At 36.8% G+C, this 21,338-nt stretch overlaps 1 protein-coding gene and 2 non-coding genes across 3 annotated transcripts in view; 1 reads left to right on the top strand and 2 right to left on the bottom strand.

Moving 5' to 3' along the window:
- The window catches only part of LOC6034332 (NADPH oxidase 5), a 125,191-nt gene that overhangs the window by 85,464 nt on the left and 18,389 nt on the right, over positions 1 to 21,338 (bottom strand). The window lies entirely within an intron of this gene.
- Positions 8,357 to 8,428, bottom strand: Trnam-cau. The gene has a single exon. It is a non-coding gene; the product is annotated as a tRNA-Met (tRNA).
- On the top strand, positions 14,362 to 14,433 carry Trnam-cau. The gene has a single exon. It is a non-coding gene; the product is annotated as a tRNA-Met (tRNA).

The raw sequence follows: 21,338 nt of genomic DNA, 5'->3' as shown, positions 1-21,338 counted from the left end.
CTAAGTTGAGTAGCACTTAAAGGAAATTCACAATTCACAATAAAAATGACTTTTGGAATCAAATAAATCCCACAACCAAGGCTTGCAAAATTTCGACTTTATTTGTGATAGCTAACAGAGCACTCCAATCGTCTTCACCACGACAACCTGATTTTTACATTCTGCTTTCGTTCGTTTCACACACAAAGGAATGAGTGCTACGCAAAGTCACTCACACAATCATTGATTTCCCTCCAGGAGAAAAATCGCTTAGAGAGCGGTCGTTTGACATTCTACCGAGATTTCGATCATCTCTCCAATGATAGCAATCATTTGATTTCTGTCACCACGCACCATACACTAGAAAGAGAGAGACAAAAACGAAAGAAAGAGAAAGAGCACGTTGTCTCGTTCGGGCGGCTGCTTGAGTGGTGCTCATTTTTCGTTCGTTTCGTCTTCGTGTTTACGTTCATCGACCGTCGCCAAGCATTGACGGTCATGATAGGCGTTGTTTGTCAGCGATCAAGTATCGTTTTGGGAAATGATCGCTGACAGAAAGTTCTATCGAATATCGAGCAGTCCCGTTCAGTGATAGATCCCTTTTCAAGCATTGCCCACAACCGATGAATTGGTGTGCTAAATACACTTAAAAAATGAGTTCGCGTAAACGTGAACATAGTACATTGCACCATTAAAGTGGACAGTTTTCTTCCTGGTTCCCGTTGGCATGAACTCTGTTCACGTTTACGCGAACTCATTTTTTGAGTGTACCCATCCGTGCATGAGTGTTGTCCAATCTAATAGAGGAGAAAATCGTGACGTCACAAATGAACTCAAACCACTCAAAGTTCATTTTGTGAGTTATTTTAACATTTTGGCCTAGTTTGACAGCTACCTTGTCCCCAGTTTTTTTTGTGGGAGAGAAAAGGAGGCGAATACTTTATGAAAATCATACCTGTCAAAATTCCTAGCCTCAAAATTTTGTCGCGAGTTGTCTTTCTCCTCTATACCCGTTGGCCGGCAGCGAATTTATGGGAAAGGGTGTGCGACAAAAGGTCGATGGACAAAAGGTCGAATGGACAAAATGTCGAAAGGACAAAAGGTCAAATGTGAAAAAATGAAACAAATAAAAATAATTTTAAACTTCTAGAATAGTCTTAAAAAAACATTCTTACAAAAAAAATGATTTTTTTTCTCTAAGTATTTCCATCCTTTTAGTAAAGATAATTTTTTTCAATCATACAGAATAACTTCCTAACCATTTTTTTGAGAAGTTTTCGATTCCCTAAAAAATATAAGTTTTTATAATGATATTTTGTGATAATTTTGTGAGTTATACCACTCTTTCAAACATGAGCAGTTCTTAGAAAATGGCGTCTTCTCAAAATTTAGATTTAATTCCAAATATAACCTTTTCTTGATTCTCGTAATATTTTTGTGAGTTTTGTAATTTCTTTTTTATTATTAAAAGCAATTTATGTTTGTTTGTTGTAATATTTTTGTGAGTTTTTCTATTCTTTCAAACATGACCAGTTCTTTGAAAAAAAAAAATCGATTTCTAAAATATTTTCAAAGTTTTTTATTTTATTTTTAGAAACCTACTCTTGACTGTTGTAATGATTTTGTGATTTTTTCCATTCTTTCCAATATGAGCGGTTCTATTTAAAAATACTACGTTTAAAAATCACTAAAATATTTTTTTATAAAATAAATTAAAACTTACAAAAATGACCTTTTAAAAAATAGTGATTGGAAGTCACTAAAAAGTGACTTTTCCAATATTTCAAATATAAACAGTTCTGAAAAATGAAAAAGTCATGCTTCTTTATTGCAACTTTTCTATCCTTTTTCAAACTATCCTTAATGGTACCTTTAGAAAAATCTGACTTCAAAAACAAAGCTGTGTGCTGTGTTTATACAAAAAATTCGGTCTAATTTATTTATATTTTTACAGGTAAACCCCGCCTACCCCCTCCTCCTTTTCAAAAAGTCCCCAACAATCAAGGGGACACATAACAATCATAAGATTTCTATATTTTAAAGAATATACTAGTAAAATTAATGAAAACCGTTCCGAAAACACTTTTCAAAACTGTTCTTCAATACATATGCATCAACAGTTCTTTTTTGAAAAAATAAAAATAATTTTAAAGGTTTTGACGTTTTTGTTGTCCATTCGACCTTTTGTCCACATTTGACCTTTTGTCCATTTGGCCTTATGTCTTTCGACCTTTTGTCAGACATTCTATGAGAAATTCTCTACAAAATCGGTCTTTTTTTAGAATTTAAATTTTTGTATTTTTTAAACCGGCTGAAACTTTTTTGGTGCCTTCGGTATGCCCAAAGAAGCCATTTTGCATCATTATTTTGTCCATATAATTTTCCATACAAATTTGGCAGCTGTCCATTCAAAAACGATCTATGCAAGTTAAAAAATCTGTATCTTTTGAAGGAATTTTCTGATCGATTTGGTATCTTGGGCAAACTTGTAGGTTTGGATATCAACTACACTGAAAAAAATGATACACGGTAAAAATTTTTTTGGTGATTTTTTATTTAACTTTTGGTCACTAAAACTTGATATGCAAAAAAACACTATTTTTACATCAACTGCCAACTTTAAAGAAATTTCCAGGTTGTGCAAAAAAACTGTGACAGAGTAATGCATTTTTGAATCAATACAGATTTTTTTCAAATTAATTTTTCGATGTAAAATCAAATTTGCAATCAAAATTAGTGAAATTTTGATAAAGTGCACCGTTTTCAAGTTAAGGCAATTTTCAGATAACTTCAAAATAGTCGCAGTTTTTATTTTTTTTTTAAATAAGAGCACATGTTTGCCCACTTTTGAAACAAATATTTTTGAAAAGCTGAGAAAATTCTCTATATTTTGCTTTTTTGAACTTTGTTGATAAGACCCTCAGTTGCTGAGATATTGTCATGCAGAGGTTTGAAAACATGAAAATTAATGATTTCCAAGTCTCATCCAAAACAACCCATCATTTTCTAACTTCGATATCTCGGCAACTAATATTACGCCCTTTTAAAAAGTTAGTCTTGGTTTAAAAATTTTGAAGATATTTTTTTGATAAGATCGGAAAATTTTACGAATGTTTCATATTTTAACATTGTAAATCGGACCATTAGTTGCTGAGATATAAAAATTAGAAAAAAATATTTTCTCAGCTTTTCAAAAATAGTTTTTTTCTAAAAGTGGGCAAACATGTGCACTAATTTTAAAAATGAAAAACTGTGACTATTTTCAAAAAAGTTACTTAAAAATGGCTTTAACTTGAAAACGGGGCACTTTATCAAAATTTCACTGGAGTATTGATTAAAAAAATCATAACTCGCTTAAAGATTTTTTGTGCAACCTGGAAATTTCTGAAAAGTTGGCATTTGATGTCCTCTAAAACATATCAAAAAATGGAAAAAAAATAAAAATAGTGTTTTTTTGCAAATCAAGTGACAAAAGTTAAATAAAAAATCATCAAAAAAAATTTACCGTCCAACTTTGCCGAAGACACCAAATCGATCAAAAAATTCCTTCAAAAGATACAGATTTTTGAATTTTCATACATCATTTTTGTATGAACAGCTGCCATAAGTTTGTATCAGACTTGGGTTCTTCTGATACAGCTTATCTCAGTCCCGGGTGTTGATAGAGCACTTGGTGTTTAATTTCTAAGGTCGCTGGAACTTGTTTGGCAAGCACCTTAAGGATCCTCGATCTATATTAAGACTTCCAAACCCCTCAGGCAATTCAGGAATCTCACCATATCCGTTTTTGTTCATTTTTAAAGTTCAATTTCTTGATTCCAAATTTCAAAGGTACCGACCGGGATTTGATCCCTGAACCTTCTGCTTGTGATTAGACAGATGCCGCAACCATTAAGCCACGGAGCCGGTATGTATTCTAAATGCCTATCTTTTGAGTCATATTCGATGATCTGGCCATTCTGTCAAAAAATAAAGTTTGACGAAAAGGACGTATAAAAGTGAGGGAGTCTGAATAATTTGCCACACTTGAATTTGATAAATGTTACTTTAAAATATTCTGATAATTAGGTAATCAACTATGAAGGCGATTGAAATATCAACAAAATTGAACCAAATCAAAATTTATGGCGCTGATGTGCCAAAAATCCCAAAAATGTTGATTACCTCCCAAAACCGATCAAAGAGCCCCAGGAGCAACTCGTGACTTTCGGATGCTGCAACGATTATGACAACCTGTGCATATCGGTAAATTCGCACGGTGGCAAAAAATTTTGAATTCATTTCGCAGCTCCCGAAAAAAAAGTCTTCCCTCCGTCGTGCCTCGGAGATTTTATCGAAAACTTCAACTTTCGCGTTCCCCCAACGTGGTCGTGACCAGGCTAATGGGCCCGGGCGAAGTCTTGCGGATGACTAAACACAATTTCCTCAAGTCAGCGAACGCGAACGCGTCTTCTGGTGGCTGGTTAATAAAAATTCAAATTTCACGACCCGCGCAAATCCTCACATCAGGAGCAACAAATTCATTTACCTAATTGCGTTTACGTTGGGAAGCGCATTAAATTAAGCCCGCGCGCGAGCGCAGTACAGCGTTTAATTGGGCCACCTTGGCGCGATGGGGGTGCACAGAATCCACCGATGGCCGTGTTGAGCTTAATTAACGCAAATTAAAGCGCGTGGGTCCACGCGCAAGCAAAAAAAAGAGTGGCGGTCATAAATTGGGCGCGTAATGGCTGCTCCAGATAGGTTTCGCGGTGGCTCCAGAGGGGAGGGGAGAACGTGTGATGATCTGCAAGACCTTAACAGGAGGATATAATGTTTGCCTTTCTCTCGACTCAGATCGGGTCGGGTTATCAATTGCTGGAGGGGTCGGTCTTGTGTTAGCCAAAACCACATTTGCTTCTCGTCAGTCAACCTGTCATTTGAGGTAGTAATGGAAACGCTGTGTTGAGTTGCACTGATTTCAAGGTAGATGCCTGCCGTCTCGCTATCAACACTTATCACTTTCAAGCTTTCATAGATTGAAATGAGAACAGAAACAATCTACCACTCTAAAGCAGAGGTGCAAAACGTATTTGATAAACGAATCAACCATATTCATCCAATACCAGGTGGCCGGCAGTGAAATTATGGGAAAGTAAAGTTTTACCTAAGTTTTAATTTCTGCTAGCCATGCCTTTTGCCACCCCTGACTCTAAGGAGTCTCTTATTGATAGCTGCCCCGGGAGTCACACCCATAGCAAAAATTCCAAACGGCCATCAAAACGACACTGCGGACCTGCGATTCGCCCCAAACAGGACCATATTTGGGCAAGCTGCAAGTCCACTGCTGTGCTGTCTCAAGAGGCACCCTCCTCTCTGTCTGTGGTATCAGCAGCGTACCTATCCTAAACTGAAGCGAGGTCAGTGCGGATTGTTTTTGCTGACCACACCGTCCCAGCTGGTCCCAATTTCAACGATCAAACGCCAAAACAACAACAACAACAACAACAAGTCGTGGTCCTCCAAGAGGGCTACAATCCGCGCGGAATTGGCACAGTGGGAACCTTCATCGAGCGGCATCGTTGTCAATCAACGAGACGGTTGGTCATCTGGCACACCGCAGGACATACGGCACAGCAACAACAAGACGTTGACGAGATTGATCTGGAACATGTCTGCCAGCGGCAGTGATGACGGGGACGCGCGCGGCTTAGAAGTCAAATCCTAATCTTGGGGCGGCGTGTACAAGCATTGGCCATTGCGTAAATCGCGGTGCGTGTACAAGCGCCGACGCCGTAGTCGTCTCGCGGTAGCACTCGCGTGTCACGTAAATTGGCTTCATTTTGATATCATTTGGGGTCGGAAATTGAATTTAAGATCTCCCGGGCTCTGTCTCTGTTACGCGTGTTTCGTGCCTCGGAGGCATATACGCACCACACGGTGGTGTGGTAGGGTATTTGTCCCTATTTTGGGCCTGGTACCTATTTTGGGTCTACCAAACTTAATTGAACGAAATTGAGCATTTCACCAAATCTGGCAAGAATCCGCCACTTGCTAATGATACGTGCAGTCATTATCTTCATTTTGATGGGCGAGAATAATTTAATTTTTCCTTCTAAATTAGAAATAAAGCAATAAAAATAGAACTCTTCACTTTTTTCTTTGCAAATCGCTAGTTGCCCATTAGGGCGAAAATTTTCACCACTTATGATTACCGATTGTTGACACTCAGCGTCACGGCTTTCATCGCTCAGCAAACGAATTAGAGCCGTCCCCTGAATCTCCAACCACCGGCAATATGTTTTTTTGGTTGGTTGCACAATCCCGTTGAAAAAACAATCACCAAACTGCCACCAAATCAATAAAATAACTGATTAATAACTTCGTCCATTTCGGAGAGAATAGCTCTATATTCAGTCCATTTGACACTTCTTCAAATTGTGACAGTGTGTGTGCGCTTTTCACAAGTTACAGCCTTTCTTGCATATTACGGGCTTGTTGTTTGGCTACGCAACAAATGTTTAATTATGTTCAAAACTCGTAAAGAATGATATAAATCATGTCCAAGCTTATTATGCACGTAATGCAAGTGGAATCAATCGTTCTAATGTTGATTTGTGGCTTAAAACATCACAATGGTTGAGCATGTTTGTCGACCGAATTTGTGTGGCTGCACTGTACGAGCTGGGGCTGAACCGTACGTCAAAAAAGTTCGCCACGTGCTTCGAGATTTCAACCAATCAGCAGGTAGGCCGATAATATGTACAAAGAAGGTCGTATGCTAGAAGCAATATTCCCAAAATAGGGACAAAAAATGTTTTAGTTTCTCGGGTTTATACAGAAATATAAAGTATTTTCGTCAAAAATGTGATTAAGTAAGAGCATTAGCATTTAATAAAAACCCAACTTATTCATGCAATAAAAGCAAGGCAGCCTATAGCAGCCTTTGAGAATACATCCATTAAAAAGTGCGCTCGGCTTAGTAGGCCCAAAAATAGGGACAAATACCCTATGAGTTACGCGAATCAGTGTCAAACGATTCGATCTAAATGTTTTCTGTTGTTGCTGGAATTGGGAGGGTGGGGAGGTTCACGGTGGGTAAGAAGGGGATTATTATGCGACTTGCATGCACCTCGGAAATTCTTTCTGGAGGTTGTTGGGGGGACTATTCTGAGTCAGAAAAATCAACTTCCAAAATATTCTGTCGGTGAAAACTGATTTTATCTCGACTTGAAGTTAAAAAACCTAATATATCACCTAAAACTCAAAAATACGTCTAAAAACTTGGTCTATCTCTGGACAAAGATGTACATTTTCATCTAGATATCAATTTTTAGTTCACAAAATATATTACTGACATAGTACACCTTAAATCGATCCATTACTTGAGTCCCAGCGTCATCAGGAGGTGTAAAATAATGTTATTTCTAAAAAAATATTTTCAATTTGCTCTGGTAAATAAACTGTCATGTCTGAATTCAAAAACTAATGTTGTAGCATTGTTGCAAACGAAATGAAGAACAATTTTGCAGAAAAAAGTATGACATGTTATCCATTTAAAGTAAATTTATGTCTATTTTAGTGGGAAAATTTCTACCAACTTTCAAAATTCTTCGATATTTAACTCATGCTTGTTAAAAACAGCTACTATGATCATACTCAGGAGGATGTAACAAAAATTATAATTTGACGGTCATTCAGGGGCTGGTTACGGTGGGCATACTGAGCTCAAGTTCCAAATATGAGCTTGATTGAACTTAACAGGAGCTGGAGTTTTGCATTTGAATTTTTAATGAGATCTAACTCGTAGAAAACACTTTTTTTCAACAATGTAGATTTTTTTTTGTCACTTTGGCCACTGAAGCGTTTAGGACAGTAGGCGTGTAGGACAGATCCTTGCAGATGTTTTGACTTATATAACAAATTGAAAATATTTTTTTAGAAATAACATTATTTTACACCTCCTGATGACGCTGGGACTCAAGTAATGGATCGATTTAAGGTGTACTATGTCAGTAATATATTTTGTGAACTAAAAATTGATATCTAGATGAAAATGTACATCTTTGTCCAGAGATAGACCAAGTTTTTAGACGTATTTTTGAGTTTTAGGTGATATATTAGGTTTTTTAACTTCAAATCGAGATAAAATCAGTTTTCACCGACAGAATATTTTGGAAGTTGATTTTTCTGACTCAGAATAGTCCCCCCAACAACCTCCAGAAAGAATTTCCGAGGTGCATGCAAGTCGCATAATAATCCCCTTCTTACCCACCGTGAGGTTATCTCCGGTTACGATGACATTAGATTTTATTGAGTTTGAGTTGCTAGTAGCATGTTTAGCAGTGGATTTTGAACTAAACTTTCATATTCGCTGATAAAAAATTAGCCTCTTTTTTAGCAGAGCGTAGTTTCGATCTACGGACCTCTGGGTTATGGGCCCAGCACGCTTCCACTGCGCCACTCTGCTTGATGATTTCTCATTAGTATAGAGCTTCCAGCTTGATTTTACTAGGTTCTTGTAAGAACTGTTAAGAACGACTTATAGAATTCAGTTGTGTGATGATTATATGGTATGATTTCGTGTTAGTATAAATTTTGAATACATTCCTATTAGAACTATCACTACTGCCATATAACAAAATGTAGAAATTTAAATGACACATTCCGCCGTGACGTTGCAACGGTTTGACTTTTCTTTTTTCAGTATTTCGGCTGTAACTCAAAAAATACATAGAAAATGTATATATTTTATTACAGATTCGGAAAGGGCATTAAATTTCCTATAAGAAACAGTGTTGAAACATTATTTTAAGCAAATATTCTATTTTTGAGAGGGGAATATGTAGCGTGACGTTGCAACGCGTGACTTTTTCTCAAATCTGACCCGATTCATGTTTCGCCATTAACTCTGCTCTGTTAAACGGCAAATTTTGAGTTCTTCTTCCATTTTTAATGTAAAATTAGCTAACAAATCGAATGCAATCATTAGTTTTTCGAAAAAATCAAACCCCGATTTTTAAAGACCACTTACATTTCGTGACGTTGCAACGCTCTGTTTTTGAAAACAGGGTTTTTCGTTGCGTTGCAACGTCACGAAATTTTAGTTTCAAAATAAATCATAGTTTTTGTTAGTTTGAACAACTGTAGGATAAGATTTTATTATAAGACATTAATAGACAGTACAAGGACATGTGAATTGATTGGCCCGCCCATGTTAGACCCCCCCCCTCTCTATACCGCACAGTACTAGTACGATTTACGAAGTTTTTCAAAGCGCTTTCAAAGTAAAAATAAATATTTGTATTATTTCATTATCATGAAGGACACCCCTCCCTCCCCTCTCTCGTCCTCTATCCATGTAATGGGACGTCCATGCATTACGTAATGGCGTTGTATCAAAGGGGAGGAGGGGGGATTCGATGATTTGAACAAAAAAAATGTATCGGAAATGTATTACCAGGGGGTGGAGGGGGTCTAAAAATATAAATGTTTTGTTACGTGATGCAAAAACGCTCCCTTAATATTTTAATGTTTTTGGGCAATTTACAAAACACGTGGAAGTTTTAGAAGGGATGTAACTTCTGTGCTTTTTAAATAAAATTTGAGGAAATAGTAACAGTGTTTATCTGCGCAACATAACATTTTTAATTGCGAACAACTAAACGTTGCATACAACTTATTTAGGTAAGGGTTCGTCCAACAAAAAAGTGACAAGAGTTTGTAAAAAAACAATTGAATCACGTGGTTTTTATTGTTTAGTGAATTTCACTGTAATTTGGCCTACATAAGGGTTTGTGATGAAAAAAAAACGTTGCGTTGTATTAGAATGAACCCTCACGTAAATCAGTTTATCATAAAGGGGCCATTCAGGAAACAACGTGATTACATTTTTGAAAGTTTTTTAATTTTCCCCCCTTGTGAACATCGGTCTATTTTGATTTGTTCAACAAGTTTCGTAAAATACCTTCTTTTTCGAGTTGCATACAAGCTTAAGTGACGGAATTTGTGAATGACCCATGTACAATTCTTCTGTAAATATGCTCGGAAACATTATATAAAAAATATATAATATTTAGTATCCTTTTATCTTCAACAAACAACTACACATACACCTTTTTTGCCATGTGACCAACATGATTTAAAATTTCGTGACGTTGCAACGCAAACTTAAACCTGTTGTAACTTTGGATCTAGACAACCAATTTAGTCGCTTTACGTTGCATTTGAAAGCTCTTTCCAAGTACAAAGAGCATCCGAAATATCAAAATGATTGAATGTTTAGTTTTCTGTTGGCATAAACAACTGTCCCTTTTTCGTGACGTTGCAACGCAGTAAAATGGTAAACTTACACTAGTTTGAAAAAATACTTAACTTAAGATAAACTGCAAATCCATAACATTTCCTTTTAGTACATCTATAAACCTACAAAATGCAATCAAAAGAATAATTTTTGGATTTTATTTCGCTGAAAACCAGGAGTTTTTAGAAAAATGTTTTAAAACGATGATTTTATCACGAATTGATGCATAACTTAACCAACTTGTACAAAATTATATTCAAATGATCAATTAATGAAAACCATGATTTTTGAAGCTTCAAGTAGTCTAGAATCGAGGAAAAATATCCAAATAGCTCATACACGCTTTTCAAAATTTCATCCTGAGGTGTACATTGCCGGAGAATGTGTCAAATAACAAGCCATAGTCTCAACATTTGAATAAAAAAAGTGTTTCGAAGTGCATGTTACACTAGTTTAGTTGTTTTGAAATCATTACTTAAAAAAATGCAAGATTTGACAAAAACAAAAATTTTAACAAAAAAACTATTTGCGGTACAGTTCTTACTGGATATCCGAAGTTTCGATTATTCGAAGGTTTGTATGGGTCTTCGAATAATCGAACCACGAAAATGTTTTTTTTTGGTTTTTTTTATTTTCTTACTTTAAACATCAAATTCGTTTGTATTTGCGACCCCATTTTAGTCAAATATGAATGGTTGATTGGTTGATTCATCATCGCCAATCGCTTTAGAGTAGTTTAAGGATCATACTAAAGCTCAACAATCAAAAATTAAACAACACAAATTTTAAATAAAACGTGTACCAGCCTAAGTAAAGAAACGAATATTTAGAAATATTGCCATAAAATAAATCGTTCCAAAAATACACAAATAATCCAAGAAAAAAGCGTTGTGAAATCTTCAAACTTGATATAGGTAGACATTTTTTTTTATTTTTATGTTCTGATGCATTTGCATGGAAAAAATGTTTTAAATGCATTTTACGCTAGTTCAGTTGTTTTGTAATCAAAAGTTTTCAAAAATTTAAGATTTGACGAAAACAAAAAAAATTGTAGAAAAAAAGAATATTTTGCGATAAAAACATCTAAAGTTTTCAAAAAATCAAAAGATTTAAAAATCAATCCAAACATGCTAAACATGATTCTCAACGCAGGGGAATGCATTTTAAATTGGTTTTAGCTGATTGAAGTTGAATTTCCATTGAAATTTTGAAGGTTTTTGAAAATATATTCAAGCAAGCAGGATAATTATTACTAATTAAAATAAATCAAAACAAGCAAAAAAAATAGATTTATAAAGAAATAAATGCATTATCCGCAATTACTATTAATTTTTGATGCATCAAGATAAAATCAAATTTCACCTTTGAGCAGTTCTCTACGGAATCGGTCTTTTTTCTTTAATTTTAATTTTTGTAATTTTTAATCCGGCTGAAACTTTTTTGGTGCCTTCGGTATGCCCAAAGAAGCCATTTTGCATCATTAGTTTGTCCATATAATGTTCCATACAAATTTGGCAGCTGTCCATACAAAAATGATATGTGAAAATTCAAAAATCTGTATCTTTTGAAGGAATTTTTTGATCGATTTGGTGTCTTTGGCAAAGTTGTAGGTATGGATATGGATATGGACTACACTGAAAAAAATTAATAAACGGTAAAAAATTTTTTGGAGATTTTTTGTTTAACTTTTTGTCACTAAAACTTGATTTGCAAAAAAACACTATTTTTAATTTTTTTTATATGTTTTAGAGGACATCAAATGCCAACTTTTCAGAAATTTCCAGAATGGGCAAAAAATCTTTGACCGAGTTATGATTTTTTTGATCAATGCACCTTTTTGTAAAAAAATCGAAATATTGGTCGCAAAAATTTTTCAATTTCACTTTTTGATGTAAAATTGAATTTGCAATCAAAAAGTACTGTAGTGAAATTTTGATAAAAGGCACCTTTTTCAAGTTATAGCCATTTTTTTGTAACTTTTTTCAAAATAGTCGCAGTTATTGATTTAAAAAATAGTGCCCAATTTTAAATCAAGACTAACATACTAAAAAGACCAAACAATCAATATTACGCCCTTTTGATATGTTAGTCTTGATTTAAAATTTTTGAAAATATTTTTTTTCGAAAAGATCGGGAAATTTCACGATTGTTTCATATTTTAACATTGTAAATCGGACCATTAGTTGCTGAGATATCGACATTATAAACTGGTGGGTTGTTTGGGTGAGACTTAGAAAACATCAATTTTCATGTTTTTAAACCTTTGCAAGGCAATATCTCAGCAACTAAGGGTCGTATCAACAAAGTCCGAAAAAGCAAAATATAGAGAATTTTCTCAGCTTTACAAAAATATTTTTTTCAAAAGTGGGCAAACATGGGCACTATTTTTAAAAAATTAATAAATGCGACTATTTTGAAAAAAAGTTACATAAAAATGGCTATAACTTGAAAACGGTGCCTTTTATCAAAATTTAACATTTTTTTTTGCAAATCAAGTTTTAGTGACAAAAAGTTAAATAAAAAATCACCACATTTTTTACCGTGTATCATTTTTTTTCAGTGTAGTCCATATCCATACCTACAACTTTGCCGAAGACACCAAATCGATCAAAAAATTCCTTCAAAAGATACAGATTTTTGAATTTTCACATATCATTTTTATATGGCTGCCAAATTTGTATGGAAAATTATATGGACAAACTAATGATGCAAAATGGCTTCTTTGGGCATACCGAAGGCACCAAAAAAGTTTCAGCCGGATTAAAAAATACAGAAATAATCGAATGACCGAAATTTCAGAGAATTGCTCCATTATCATTTTTAACGCCTGCAATTTAATCCACTTGCACAGCTCTCCATTACGAACCATTACTCGATATATCTTAATGATTACAAATTGCACTCTGTCAAGCCCGCATTTACCCCATTACGTAATGATCACCCAGAGTGAACTCCATCTATCATCTCGGAGGCCCTCCCAGTTCGATGCAGATGAAATTTACCAAAAAAAAAAGACGACGAATCCGTTACCCTTAACCCTTTTGGGCACTTACGACTCCTCGCCAAAAAAGGCTAATGTGAAAAGCAATTTAAATCCATTTCCATCCGGCCGCAACTCAACGCATCAACTTCATGTACTCCAGACCCTGCGATTAGGACTTAAAGCCGTTGGTGGCCATTAAAATAAACGATCGTTCACCTCCCGAAAAAACGCTCCAATAAACGCGGGTTGGTCCGTAATGACCCTCCTTCCTCGCAAGTCACCTGAAGGAGGCAAGTGCATCGGTTTTTGCGGGTATTCCCCCAAAAAAAACCGACGACCACCTCTGGCCCGCGGGGCACTCCAAGAATTTAAATAAACAGAGCGCGAAAGCTTCAGCACCGTGCTCATTATAATTCCGTTTTCCTTCCTTGGTGCGTTCAATCTCGCCCAGAGGTTCTGATGAGTCCCAAGCCCCGTAGCGTAGCGCTGACGAAGATGGATAAATGGCCATTAAGCGCGAATTTGCTGCTGCCGCCGGACGACTACTGCGGATTCCAGCGGCGGGCCCTCCGAATGTCAGTTTAACATTTCGATAACATAACTCAATCGCCGCGGTCGAGACTTGCGCGGACGCGTCTCTTCAGGCAGACTGGTGTCCGAAGGGTCCCCAGGAGATTCGATCATCGGCACCATCTCTCGCAGGTCCTCGCAGTCGTTAAGGTGCAGGCACGATTCAATTAGCTCGCCGCGCGTTGAACTCCACAGCTTCACACACAAAAAAATGAAGCAGAAAAAAAGTGAGGCGATTGGAGCAAATACCTTTTATGGGATGAGGTGGCCCGGCTCTGCTGGAGGTGGTGGCGGCCGTGAGGAGGCGCACTTACGTGCCGGACGCAACCTGTGAGGAGTTCCGAAGAAGTTCGGTTGTGTAACCGCACCGACCGACCTGTGGTTTGATAAACGGTCGTACAAATTCGATGTTTCAACTGCGCTCTCACGCGGAAAGATCGTTAATCGATATTTGTCTTACCTGCCAAAATGTACGGTGGGAAATCGATTGTGGTAAGGTAGAGTTTACATCGTTGGAAGAGGTGCGTGACTTTGGAAAAGAGGCAGAAGCAGAGTGGCGCAGTGGAAGCGTGCTGGGCCCATAACCCAGAGGTCCGTAGATCGAAACTACGCTCTGCTATGAAGTTGATTTTTTAATGTTTAAATCTTGGCGAAGAATCCTGTTGGTCATGCACTACTGCCCGTTCTAGTAAGAATTTCAAACTTGTTCAGAGGTAATACACGGGGACGAAAAGAGGGAATGCGTAACGTGATTTTCGAATGACCCCACTTTGTTTACATACAAAAAGTAGAAGGTGGTTCAACCCTGGGTGCTGAATAGAACTTTATGACGTTTCGCGTACGCACACTAGCGCACCATCTGATTTTGCTCGTCGGACAAGATTTAACCTCAATCTTTACATGCGCACGTAGGAACCTCTATAGTAGTTCGCAAAACGGCCTCAATTTTGAACTGTCAAAGTGGAATCAATTTACTGTTCGCCAAAAGTAGAGAGTATTGTTATCGGTCATTAAAAAATGTTTTTTTTGCAAGAATGAAAAATTTGTGACTTTTGAGGACTTGGAGTTGAAGTCAAGAAATCTTTAGAAAGTTGAAGGCGAGATCTTCATTTTTATAATTATCAGGGTTGCGAATGAGCGAGCGAGCCAGAATCCGTGCTCGCTCATTCATGAGCATGAGGACTTAACAGGTAGCTCGTGCTCGCTCATGCTCAACGCATGCGATCGCGCTCAATAAGCGCTCATCAGCAAATCAGGTAGATTTTTAGTATTGTTTATGAATCTGGCACAGGCCAATTGGATTGCCACTTTTGAAGATAATTTCATCGCGAAAAAGGGACATAAACTCATCAAAGTTGCATTGGTAATTTAATTTTGGTTAACCGCGGTAAATTCATCAAATTATTCGTTGGTGTCGAACTGTCAAAAATTGTTCGCGGTGGATTGCGGGGGATACTTTTCTACCTCAGTTTTTTGTGTGATCAATGTGGTAATGGTAAATTTATGAAACTATAATGTTGTCAGTCTATATATTTTTTTCAGAGTTTGATAATTTAGAAAACTAGTTTTGATTAATTTCCCGATAAATGAAAAATGGCTGACACGCAAGTAAAGTGTCTTAATTTGATAAGAATCCCAGACACTCTTTTGAGCTTATTTCACTTTCAAATTTAGAGTAAACTGTCAAGGAACGGAATTTTTAGGTCTTAAATAAGTTGTAAATAGGATGGTAATCGATTTTTTATATTAAAACATGTTTTTACTTGTGAGCACGCTCATTTCTCATTTATTTAATTGGATCGACTCCAGCATATAAATAAAATAATTGATGTGAAAATTATCTAAGACACAGATTTGACATTTATTACGCAAAATTATGTACAAATAATTGACTAAACAAGATGAGGTGCCCAGAAATTAAAACATTACTAAACGTATTACCAAGAAAACATATTTGTATTCCTTTAAAGATACTTTTCAGCTTTATTAAATAGTTCACTTTCACGTGTCACTCTATTATCAACTTTTTTTTATTAATCGAATTATTTCTACACAGTAAAAAAGTGTACATTTGGTAGTTGTAATTTTGTAAGGTTGAATATTACCTCTTGAATGTTATAATTTTACCTCGATTTAGACTGAAAAAGTTGCATTACACCAGAAAATTACACATTTTCAGAAGTAAAATTACGCATTTTGCTTACGTAAATGACGTACTTCCCAGATGTAATATTTCTATGGATTTTTTACTGTGTACAGATCTTAATGTAACACTGTAACACCTTAACCCCTTAACTATGACTCCAAAACAAGTTTCAAAACAAAAAAATATGACAAATAACTTCATCCAATATTATTAAGATTAGCCTATTCAAGCCTCCATTAAAAAAAAACAACCTCGAAGCTCTGCTGAAAAAAGTTATTATCGTTTACCCGTTACAGGTAAAAAAATACCGCTCATTTTGCTCAATGAGCAAAAATGAGCGCGAGCGCGAGCAATGAGCATTTTTGCTCATAAAATAAATGAGCAAACACGAGCACGAGCAAACGTGAGCTAGCTCGCGTTGCGCTCCTCCTCACGAATGAGCGAAAAATGCTCGCTCATGAGCGGATGAGCGCTCGAAATCGCAACACTAACAATTATGAATGGAAGTTGTTTATTGAGTCAAGGCGGTTGTATCCATCCAGAAGTCTTAACTGTTTGATTCCGTTTGAAAACCTACTGGTATAGTGAAAATCTTCCCTGTTTTTTGAATCAGCTTCGCTAGAATTACCAGTAAGAAAAAAGTCATGCTTGTGCTTGAACAGCCTCGTACTTTGTAAATGTTAACAAAGTGAGATCATTCGAAAATCACGTTACGCATTCTCTCTATTCATCACCCAGGTTCAACCATAAGCATGACTTTTTCTTTTCACTTAAATAAGTTATTGGCAGACAAATAACTGCGTCAGAAGTGGATGAGGTTTTGCGAAGTCGGTTTGGAACAAAATGTTAGCAAGAACTCCCGGAAGTACAGTGCACATTTTGAGACAAAGTACACCGTCTAGCTTAGACCGAGCCACGTAGCCCAGTGGTAAAGCTTCCGCCTCCCAAGCGGTAGATCGGGGTTCAAATCCCGGCTCGGACCAACACAACTGGGTGATCTTTTCCCTTCTGGATTCGATTGCTTAGTAATGGGAAGGCAGTGTATCGTCACAAACTAGACCTTATCAAGACACCTTAGGAAGACAACCTCATTAACATTAACATGTTAACATTAAGTTGATAAATAAACTGTCACTGAATCCGCTTTGTAAATACCGGCCCCGATACTCTTCACGGGTGTTGTTCCCCTCAGGAACAGGGAAAGATTTTCTTTTTACACCGTCTAGCAAAGATAACATTTTGTACTACAAAAAGGGAGTCATGTCCACCATTCGAGTGGAATCAACTGATGAAGACGACCTCCAGATGGGCGCTGAAAAGAGAATTAGCCAGTAGGAAGTGGGTTCATTGGAGGAAGAATAGTTTGACGACGATTTTATGGTAATTCCGAGAAAAATCACAAAAGATTCGTTAGTTTAAAATCTTATGAAAATATTAGAAGAAAAAAGATAATCAACAAATCACATTTGCTTTTTAAAATGATTTCTCTGCTTCTGGCGAACAGTCAAATGGTTCCGCTTTGACAGTTCAAAACGGTTCTGCTTTTGAGCCGCTCTATTCACCCCCCAGGTAATACACTGAGAAAAATGGGTTCTGATAACCGTAACAAGTCTTCATGAAAATAGGAACCACGAACAAAAAGTGTTCAAAATTTCAAAAATGTGCCGTTCTAACTAGCATTTCATATCCAATAATTGCCACTCTTCCAGCGAAATTCCCAGGCCACAATTACCGTTAATCCGCATTGTTCGCCCAATAATCCCCCGAATAACTGTCCATCAAACCGTATTTTCTCAGCCAATTGTCACGATCCGCGAACAAAATGGCAAAACCAGATCGAGAGCTGTCATGTTCGACCCGGGGTCGGTCAACAATACCCTCATTATAGAAACAAGTTGGCCGGCGATCCGATCCGGCGTGTGTTCCCACTTGACGGACCACTTGTCCACTTTCGCGCGGTAGTACGCCCAGTAGACCCACGGGATTCAAGGCTGTGAGGGAAACAGGTTGGTTGGTTTTTCAAAGTGCTCAACTCACATTCGACGCCAACCTTAGCGTTCACGAGGCCTTGGGCGGTGCGTATTGGATTAGAGACAATTGGTGCGAATAACCCACGCACCCAAATCTTGTTCAAATTTGATCCCTACGGCGATTGTGGAGGTCGGTGTAATCAATCACGCAACTCGCGCGTCCACGCGGTCAGCAGCGGATTGCTTCTAATTATCACCGAAAGCTGCGGGGGCACAGCCGGATTCCGTCCGCGTTCCGTTGAGCTGAAATTCATACCGTCCAATGACAGCGCTCTTTTTCTTGCTACTTCTGCTGAGAGATTCGTTGAAATGCGGGCTACCGTGGATTCAATGGGGTAGAGTTTGGGCGGTAGCCGAAACATGTTAGCATTTTTGAGGTTGTGTCGGTTCGGTTGATAAATCACGGAGCAAGTTCAAGGAGGTGCTTCGATATGGAACCGTCATCGGTCAAGAGAAATTGATCTTTGGAACTCGTTTTGTAAGAGGACTATGCGGGGTAAAGAATGAACCATGAAACGTGGATTATCCGCTGTGCTTTGATTGATTCTATCGTCGGGCCACTTCCAGCGACGCAGATCTTGGGTGTGTGATACCCGCAGCGGATCGTGACGTTCCGTAGAGCTGCCCCACTACCAAATCTTCCATATTGGTCCCATTCAGTTGACGTATCACCTTAGTTATGGAAACTCACCGCACTTTTTCTTTTTTATTTCGTTCTGGTGTTAAATGATAGTGAAACGAAAACATGACAGCCGTGAGATATACGGAGTCTATTATGGAGCCTGGAGACGGCTCTTGAGGAGCTGACAATGGCCACCGGATTTGGGATTGAGGAGTGCGGGTGGAGGAACTCTTGTGTATTGTAATCCCGTTTGAATGGCTTAATAGACCAGATCTAATCGAGACACACGCGAACAACTACTTGTTTTCATTCGTTGTATGCCAGATACGAGCTGTGAATGCGGGGTTGCTTTTGTGTCGGGAGCCCTTTAATGTCATGGGGATCAATCATGAGCTGATGAAAATATGAGTGGTTGGAGTCAAAGAGTGAGGTTCTTTGGAAAGTTGACCTTTTAATTGGAATCAACAAGGATTTTTGAGAAAACGTTTTTAAATTCTTGCAAAATTACCGATTTGACCTTAGGAGCTCAATAAAAATACTTTTTTGCAATTCCGTTGTGAAACTACATACTTTTCCTGTCATTCTTGAACGACGAAATAGCCTACTTTTCTGTACCAAAAATAACAGAATCGAATAGCAACACTTTTCAAAATAAATGCTGAAAAGTTCTACTTTTCAGCACTGAAATGGGTGCTGAAAAGTCGAACTTTTCAGCACTTGTTTCGAAAAGTAACACTTTTCAACATTTTTTTGGTTCAAACGATTTATTGACAAAATACATGAAAATTTGACATAAAATTTCACTTAATGGGTGTTTTTCGGAATTGCAAAAAATGTTGTATGGAACTCGTTGCAAAACTTGATTTTTTCAGCACTCGTCGTATTTATCCAACTCGGTGAACCTCGTTGGATAAATGTACGACTCGTGCTGAAAAAATCCTCTTTTTGCAACTTGTTGCATAAACTACTATTTCGCTCGTAGGCTGCCATTTACACCAAAACTAAAATTTCTTCAAATTTCTTTTGACGTTTTGACGATTTGACCAAAATTTAGAATATACCCAGAATCCAGGGCTGTCTCATTGTTCCCCACTCATTTCAGCCCATCAATGAGACACTTTGATTTTTCTCCATTAAACATTTGAAAACCCATGTAAATCTTTCATAGCATGAATTGAAAGTGATTTTGGCACATTTATAGAGTTTTAACTTCATTTAACCAAACATACAAAGTTATTTGGTATAAATATATGGATTTTACAAAATTTAAATACTTTTTAGTGTAACTCTTGTTAATTAAAGTTTCATGTTGGCAAAATTGCTCTAAAATGTTCAAGGTAAGTAACCTGTAATGGAACAATGAGACAGTTGAATAATTTTGGATGAAGATGTCGGCTCGATCTCATATTTGGTCTATGTTAGAACACACTAAAAGAAAGAAAATGCAACAAAAACTCATTACAACATGCTGATGAAAAAAATAGAAAAATCGTTGAAAGATGAAAACCAAAAGTGTCTCATTGATGACTACCCTACCCTAAGACTTTGGAGTTATTCGGGAGACTCAGAATGGATTGTTGAACTGATGTTAATCAACCAAGGTTATTTTTTTTAAATATTTCGTTGGCATTAGAGGGTGACGATTCTCGAGATTTTCAATTTCCCGGGAATCGAGAGTTGAGTTTTGCCATTTCCCGGGAATTCCCGGGACCCGGGAATTTATTTAACTAGCTAATAGTGTTCCCTCAATCTACAGATACAAAATCGTTTCTCGAGCCTTTTTGGGACTCGAATTGCAGTTTAAAATGTTTACGAATCTTCATTCGCACTGATTGATTTTTCCAAAGTTGCACAAAATTTTTGTTGAACTTGTTTTAGATTTTTTGAAAGTAAAAAAATAACTAATATATAATTATCCATTTATGCAATATGGCATTCTGCAATATGATAAATAACGACTCAAAACAAAAACTTTATGTTGATTTTTTCCTTCTTAAGGTCAACTATAAATGTTCACAATTCGCGGACTTAGTGTCCGCTTACAAAAAAATGTCTGATTTTTTTTTTAATATAATTTAATATGCAAAACACAAAATGACTCGATAAAGCGAAATTGACTAACTTAGAATTAAAAAAAAATAGACTATGAGTTATGCTATGCTCGAGAGGGAATATGGAAATCATACTTATCTTGAAAAGGCTTTTCCTCTTAGAAATAAAAAAATATTTCATTTATGGTGTGTAACTGCTAATTATGCTTCAATGTTAATGTTGGGTTCCACATTTTTTGGTTACACTCAATTAAAGTTATTGGAATTTTTGAAAAGTTAAAATTCACACTTTAAGAATAAGAAGATTAGAGAAGCATTGATCAATTCAATCTTGCAAATCGAACATTGAACATCCAATGTTCTAAATAATTTCGAATTTTTCAAATGTTTTTTCTGATAAGTTTATTAATTTTGGTTCGATATTTATAAGTATAAAATTTCCCGGGAGTCTCGGCCAAATTTCCCGCGAATCGAGAGGTCAAAAAATTGCCGATTTCCCGGGAAATTTTTCCCGGGAATTCCCACTCGTCACCCTCTAGTTGGCATCAACCTGTCAAAAACTGATCGCGGTAAAAACTTTTGTACCACAGTTTTTTGTGCGATCAATGTGGTAGATGATTTTCAGATTTATTTTTTTGAAAATGTCCTATAAACTTGTCTTTCATATGTTCATAG

Source organism: Culex quinquefasciatus, chromosome 2 (genome assembly GCF_015732765.1).
Source record: "Culex quinquefasciatus strain JHB chromosome 2, VPISU_Cqui_1.0_pri_paternal, whole genome shotgun sequence".
Classification (NCBI taxonomy): Eukaryota; Metazoa; Arthropoda; class Insecta; order Diptera; family Culicidae; genus Culex; species Culex quinquefasciatus.
The sequence above is the reverse complement of the archived record's forward strand: the minus strand, read 5'-3'. Positions and strand labels throughout refer to the sequence as shown.